Source organism: Nicotiana attenuata, chromosome 5 (genome assembly GCF_001879085.1).
Source record: "Nicotiana attenuata strain UT chromosome 5, NIATTr2, whole genome shotgun sequence".
Lineage (NCBI taxonomy): Eukaryota > Viridiplantae > Streptophyta > Magnoliopsida > Solanales > Solanaceae > Nicotiana > Nicotiana attenuata.
The window spans coordinates 16589143-16596480 of NC_031993.1; the positions used below are offsets into that span (position 1 = coordinate 16589143).

At 37.4% G+C, this 7338-nt stretch overlaps 1 long non-coding RNA gene across 3 annotated transcripts; it reads right to left on the reverse strand.

The window, feature by feature from the left end:
* LOC109225410 lies at positions 45-4257 on the reverse strand. 3 transcript variants are annotated; one of them, XR_002067910.1, is made up of 3 exons: positions 3326-4257; positions 3162-3201; positions 45-457 (listed from the first exon to the last, which is right to left on the reverse strand). It is a non-coding gene; the product is annotated as an uncharacterized LOC109225410 (long non-coding RNA). The 3 variants fall into 3 exon arrangements; XR_002067908.1 differs by having other exon boundaries at positions 3162-4257; XR_002067909.1 differs by having other exon boundaries at positions 3131-4257.

The window sequence follows — 7338 nt, forward strand, 5'->3', positions numbered from 1 at the left end:
TTGGCGGGGGGGGGGGGGGGGGAGGGGGGGTGAGGGAGACAGACTTGTCCTAATACAGCCTTACTAGTGTTTATAGAACAGCATCATGTAACAGATGTACATCGGTGTTTTTTGCAATGACAAGAAAGTTGAAGTAGTCCATGGTTCAACTAAAAGTTGTTTATTATTACCTATTATTTTACAGGATTCTCCTGCATGACTAAAGAAAGCTGCTTATAAAACTTTTAGGTTTTGAAAAAGTGTCTAAATTATGGGCATCTCCATCCCCTCATCTTCTAGCTGCTGGAAAGCATCAGAAAACAGGTAAGAATATATCGTGAAAGAATGTCGCGAGAGGTCAGCAGCCACCACCACTGCCAAATTGCTTTTGGAGATCCTGGAATGACACTGTGGCTGACCCCCTCTTCTTTGCTTTCTGTTGAGAATGGTGTTCCCTCCATCCTATCATGTATATTATCTGAAAACAAAAGAGGGTACTAACACAGTTTACACTTGAATAAAGTACAATAACTCCAGTAAAAGAGAAAAATCTCGCTGAGGCAAATAAAAAGAGATGTGGTTAACCAACCCGAGTAAATCACATTGTTGCCACTAACAATTTAGTAAAAACTAGTCCACTTATTTTGAAGTCTCGGTCCTACTCACTAAGGAGCTCAGTTGTGTTACTCCAGATGAAGTAGATATAATCCCATTCAACTTCAAAACAATAACATCTTCAAGATCATTTTGTATTGAATTACACTTGCTTCTACTTGAGATTCCGTGGTGCCAAGGCATTGTTATCCAATATGAGATGACATTCAAGGCATTGTTATCCAATATGAGATGACATTCAAGGCATTGTTATCCAATATGAGATCACATTCTTTTAAAACTTGCAAACTATTTCCAGCACCGAGTGCTAGAAGAACAGTGGTAACTGATAAGTTAGTATTTTACCAACTTATTTCTTCTTTAATCTTAGATTTTTGCTATGTTTGACCGATAAAATAGTGTATTCAATGTCGCTTACTTCTACTTTAAAGGTTTACATAATTTAGAAATGATCGGGAAAGAAACCAAGCGAAAACAAGTCAAAAAGAGCTCAAACGAAGAAAATGGGAGAAAAGCCCTCAGATATCACAAATGCGATCTGGACTTCGCAATTGCAAAGTCAACGCACAAGTAATAACCACAAATGCGAGAAGCTTGATCGCAATTGGGAAGTATAGAGATGAACGCATAAGTCGCAAATGCGAATGAAGGACCGCAAATGCGAAGTCAACCAGACAGTCAACGTTCGCAAATGCGGACTCCTTCATCGCAATTGCGAAAATAGGTGAAGAAGCCCAAGTTCGCAAATGTGATGGTCAACAGTATAGTTAAGGTTTGCATTTTTCGCAAATGCGAACAACGGGCTTCAGTTCTGGGCAGATTTGGAATTTCACATTTTTTTGTCCAAACCCATAAATACCCGACCCGACCTAGCTGAATCTTTGGCATTTTTGGCATCCTCTTGACAAAGAATACAAGCTTTGGAGCTAGGGTTCTTGCACACACACTTGGGAGTTGAAGACTTTGGATGAGATTTTCTTACCCATTTCTTCAATTCCTTACTTTTTATTGAATATCTAAGTGTGTAGTATTTATTTCAATACCTGAATCTTGTTTATGAAAATATTTATTATTAAAATCTGGATTAAATCTCTTGTTGTGTTTATGTATTGAATAATCTTTATTAATATTGAAGTTAGTTAATTGTTTCTTCAATTATTCTTGTTCTTTAATGTTTCCAAAGGAATTAGCTAACCCTAGGTCTCGCGCATTAACTTTGAATTAATCTTGGAAAAGATAACTTGGGTTGGGAAAGATTAATTAACAAGAACGTGAGGCGTTAACCCTCATTTTATAGCTTCTACATAGGGATAAGATTGAACTACTTGTAGCCATATTCTGGTGCACTCAATCTTTTAGTTGTTTTAGGGATAATTCAATTAGGTAGTCTTGTTAGTCTTCGGAAGAGGCTAATAGAATATTATTATCCGAGGCTAATTAACATAAACTCGCTCATATTTGTAAAATCGTGAAATACATTGAATCGTTACTTGAGTGTAATTCCCGTTGCATCCATGCTTGTAGCCATTGATCATTTTACTCGCTTTTTAGGTTGGTTTATATTTTTGTATTTATATATAATATTTTCTCAAAATCATAAGTGATAAATCTCTTACTTGCCTAATCGCCTACATATTATTTTCTGTGGGATTCAATTGCGACGATTACTTCAGTTTTGTGATGAGTCATCCATTCGCAACTGCCAACCTTTGTTCGCAAATGCGACAACTGTAGCCTAGACCTGACTTTTTCTCATTTCTCAATCTCCCTTCTTGATGTCTCAAACACTTAAAAACTTCCTGAACTTGGTAGATTGATAAAAAAGTAATAAAATAAACTATTCTAAAAAGAAAAAACACAATGAAAATTTAAAAAATTTCTAATTCTTTTAGGGATAATTCAATTAGAAAGTCTTGTTAGCCTCCGGAAGAAGCTAATATAAAATTATTATCCGAAACTAATTAACATAAACTCGCTCATATTTGCAAAATTGTGAAATACATTGGATTGTTACTTGAGTGTAATTCCTGTTGTAAGCCATTGATCATTTTACTCACTTTCTATGTTAGTTTATATTCTTGCATTTAGATATAATATTTTCTCAAAACCTTTATAAGTGTTTGGCTTAGCATAATAAGTGATAATTCTCTTACTTCCCTAATTGCCTACATATTGTTCTTTGTGGGATTCGACCATGACTCATAGTTGGAAAATTATATCGCCTGCTACCCTGTCCGCTTACTCTTTGAGGAGTGGATTTGGACGACATCAGTAACCCCTCCTTGCACATATGATCATCTAACAGATATTACACAAAAGCTTGATAGCTTGGGATATCTTTGAACTGTAACTCTCCCACATATGAGGAGCTAAGCAATCAGATTACTCTTGAGTATGCATGACGGCGCAGAGGGCGAGATGAATATATAGCAGCTAGAAAGCTATCACAAGGTAGGTATTTGGAAGGGGACAGGAAGAGTTAGTAGCATAAGATAAAACTTGTAATCTGAATAAGTTTAGACAGAGAATAAATCACCTCTAAAATTTGCAAGTACTACTACTCTTACCAATCACAGAAGTATTTTGGAAGCACAATCACAGCTAAACCTGGGGTGCATAACGAAGAAAAATTAGAGACAAATGCAAGAACGGCGAATGATTTGTCTAGTGGGAGAAAAAGCTTCAATGTTTCTGAAATCAGCGATAAACGTAAGAAGCCAAGAACTAGTACATGATAGTAGGGAGAAGAAGAAGGAACCTTTCCAGCAGAATTGAAGTAGATGAAGACAACCTGATATAGATATGTGAACTGTTAAAACAGGCATCTAATGGAAATTCAAGAGGGCAGCCTCCAGCTGTATATAGTTAGAGGTTTCAGAACTTCAGCATAATGTGGGAGGTTCATCAAAATCGAATCATGGTTGGGTAAGAGCAAATCAGCAATAGTCATACAGGAGATTGATACAGATGCAGGGTGGTTGGAGACTCGGAGTACGTAGAGAAGAGTTTCATGTTTTTAGAAAAAGGTACAGCAAAGGGGAGAAACAAAAAGCAAGGCATCAAAAATCATATGCAACAGATGTCGCTATCTAGAGTTGGCCATGGGGGTGGAGGAGGCACACCTAGACCTAAACAGTATTATAGTACATGAAACTGAAATGGGGTAAGCTAAATAGATTTCTGGCGAGATGCTTAGTAGGTCATTCTAATGATACTTTTACAGTCCCCAAAATGACAGTCATTCAAAAGTGGTTCCAGAGAATGGAGAATGGACGGCTGGGACCAAAGTTTTGGAGATGGAGAATCAGTATCTTCTCTTTGAGTTCCCACCGAGGGTCGAAGCAGAGCGAATCAAATAGGGGAATGGTTCTTGAAAGGAAGAAAACTGGAACTCCAACGGTGGTCACCAATGATGGTACTATAATTTCCAAGGCTCACATGAAGTTTGCAGAACACCAGCGACTGGAAATATGATGGAAGAATCTTCGAAGGAAGTGCACAACGGAAAGTCAGAAAAGATGACATGTCAGGCCACCAAGTGTCAATAAAGCAGTCTATTTATTTTCAGAGGGAGAAAGGTCCTCCTTCATGCCGAATGAAACCCTCCTATTGCAATGGGACGATTCTGATTCTACCGGTAATAGATACTCTATGGTGAACGAGGCTTACAGGTGGATGAGGAGANAAGTACTTTTAAGATTTTTCTTGTGGAAAATAAAGTAGTCGGATATAAATGAGAATAATCACATAAAATGCGAGAGAGATTCATGGAACGTTTTATTTAGAAGACATTGCCAAGACTGAGAACGGGATAAAATGTTGGATTTTCTAGTAAAATACAATGTTCCAAACTCAATTGTAAGGAAAAGACAAGCTGATAGCAGGTGAAGAGAAGCGGTGATAGTTCACTGTCAAAGTATGCCACCCATCAGAAACAATTGAATACTTGATAACTGGCTTTGAAGTTGATCTGGAAGTGGCCTGTTATATTGGCTGGTCGTTAGGGGAGCATACTTAAATCAAGATAAACTTAGTATAAAGGGTATGCCATATGCAGTAGGTGTGATCTATGCCTACAAGAGGTGGAAAACACATGCCATTCACTTTTGCTGTGTAGATGTATGGAATATGTTTCTTTGCCTTTTGCAAGTAGTTTGGGTGATGCCATATAGTCTGAAAGAAGCCTTTGCAGCTTGGGGAAATTGGAGAGTTGGAAAATCCATCGTCAAATTGTGAAGATGGTTCCTGCAGTGATCATATCGTGCGTTTGGAAAGAAGGAAATCAGCGCTATTTTGACGGAATTTCAACTCCAACTCCTGTTCTGAAGGCTAGAATTTTGATGAATCTTTTTTGCTTGGAGTAAACTTTTTAATGTAAATAGCACCGACTCTTCTTTTGGATTTTGTAAGGTGCTTCAATTTTTTGTCAGGGGTCATCTGACATTGTACAGGAACTGACTTCTTTTGTACTTGCATCATCTGGACGTTGAGTGAAAGAAATCTACCTTTGCTTGACGTAAAAAGAAAACGTCCATCATTCAGAAGAAAATATGTCCATATAGATGATATGAAAAACTTCACAGAAAGCTAGAAAATTGTACAAGCAAAAAGTGGAGACAAGGGAGCACATCAAGCAGCGGTGTTGAAACTTAAGACATATTCAGACATGGATTCATGCAATGTACAAGAGGCTCCTGCCAGCCAGTCTACTTGAATATGAGTTTGGAAACCAAAGCACGACGCAAAACTCTTACCACTGCTATATCAAACTGTATACTCATCAACATCAACCCCTGGAAGAGTTAAGCCTGCTCTAGTCAAGAGATTGCCAGCATCCCGCACCTGCAACACAATTATATATGCTCCTTCACATGAATCGTTTACTTTCCTATAAGTTGCTCCTACCACAAACCTTTGTTGGGTTTTGGATGTATTTAATTAATATATATTAAATACTTAAAAGAGGTTGAATGGGAAATGGAGGGAAATGAAATTTTTGAGTGAAATTTTAAGTTCCCCCTTGACAAATGGGCATTGTCCCATATTGGAAGAGGAAGAGGTTTTTTATGGGTATATAAGCAATTGCTCTTCTTCTAGCACTTAAAGAGTTGAGAAGAAGGCAAGCCTCGCGCCGTCGTCGTCGCTCGCTCAGCTCGGCTCCGGCTATAAATAGTAAAATATTATTAAATATTTGTTTTAATAACAGAATATTACTATTAAATATTAATATTAAATCCAATCCATTTTTCTGTTTTGGTAACAGAAAAGTGAGTTGCACCTCTTCAGATTTCAGCCCAACTTTTGCTATAAATACAACACTATTCTGCTTAGAATTTCACTACGATTTTCTGAGTTTTCTCCCCTTCTTCTGCATACTTTTAGCATCAAACAAAGTAAAAGGTAAGTGTGATTTGCTACCGAACTTTGTGTTCGCTGAAACACTGGGGTTTGAAGTACCACTACACCAGTGTGTAATTCGTTCTATCCTGGGAGGAAATAATCCATAACCTTGGGTACTAGGAGAGGATTAAATTCCTTAAGAAAACACTGTGAATTCAGTGGCTCGAATTGGTTTTATGTCATTTCTGTTTATGTTCATTTCTGTTTATATTCATTTATATTTCCAGAATTATTTTACAAATACAGTCTACTAACAAGCTTAAGGAATTTATTATATTTTTTGTATTTGTACTTACTGTTTCTGGAAGAGTAAAACCTTTGTGGTTTTGTACTCTATTAAAATCTACGTGATTTTAACGTTTGTGTCATTCTTTTACAGAAATGACTAATGAGAATGAGAACCAAGCTGTTCCAATGGTGACTGCTAATGCCTCAACTAGCCGAACGACACCGGCAGCATTGCCACCGGCGGAGAAACCCGGAAAATTTTCCGGGATTGATTTTAAGCGCTGGCAGCAAAAGATGTTCTTCTATTTGACTACTCTAAGTCTCCAAAAGTTCATCAAGGAAGATGTTCCTGTGTTGTCCGATGAAACTCCAGAAACTGAACGCTTTCTCGTGATTGAGGCGTGTAAGCATTCAGATTTTTTGTGCAAGAATTATATTCTAAGCGGGCTGGAGGATGCTTTGTATAACGTCTACAGTGGCGTGGAAACGTCAAAGGAACTGTGGACTGCGCTTGAAAAGAAATACAAAACCAAAGATGTCGGGTTGAAAAAGTTTGTTGCTGCAAAGTTTTTGGACTACAAAATGGTAGATAGCAAGTCTGTTATTACCCAAGTCTAGGAATTGCAAGTGATTATTCACGATCTCCTTGTTGAAGGTCTTGTCATCAATGAAGCATTTGTTGAAAGTANTCTTAAATTCAAATTGAAAAGTACTTCTAAGAATTTTCTTGTGGAAAATAAAGTAGTTGGATATAAATGAGAATAATCACATAAAATGCGAGAGAGATTCATGGAACATTTTATTTAGAAGACATTGCCAAGACTGAGAACGGGATAAAATGTTGGATTTTCTAGTAAATACAATGTTCCAAACTCAATTGCAAGGAAAAGACAAGCTGATAGCGGGAGAAGAGAAGAGGTGATAGTTCACTGTCAAAGTATGCCACCCATCAGAAACAATTGAATACTTGTTAACTGGCTTTGAAGTTGATCTGGAAGTGGCCTGTTATATTGGCTGGTCGTTAGGGGAGCATACTTAAATCAAGATAAACTTAGTAGAAAGGGTATGCCATATCCAGTAGGTGTGATCTATGCCTATAAGAGGTGGAAAACACAT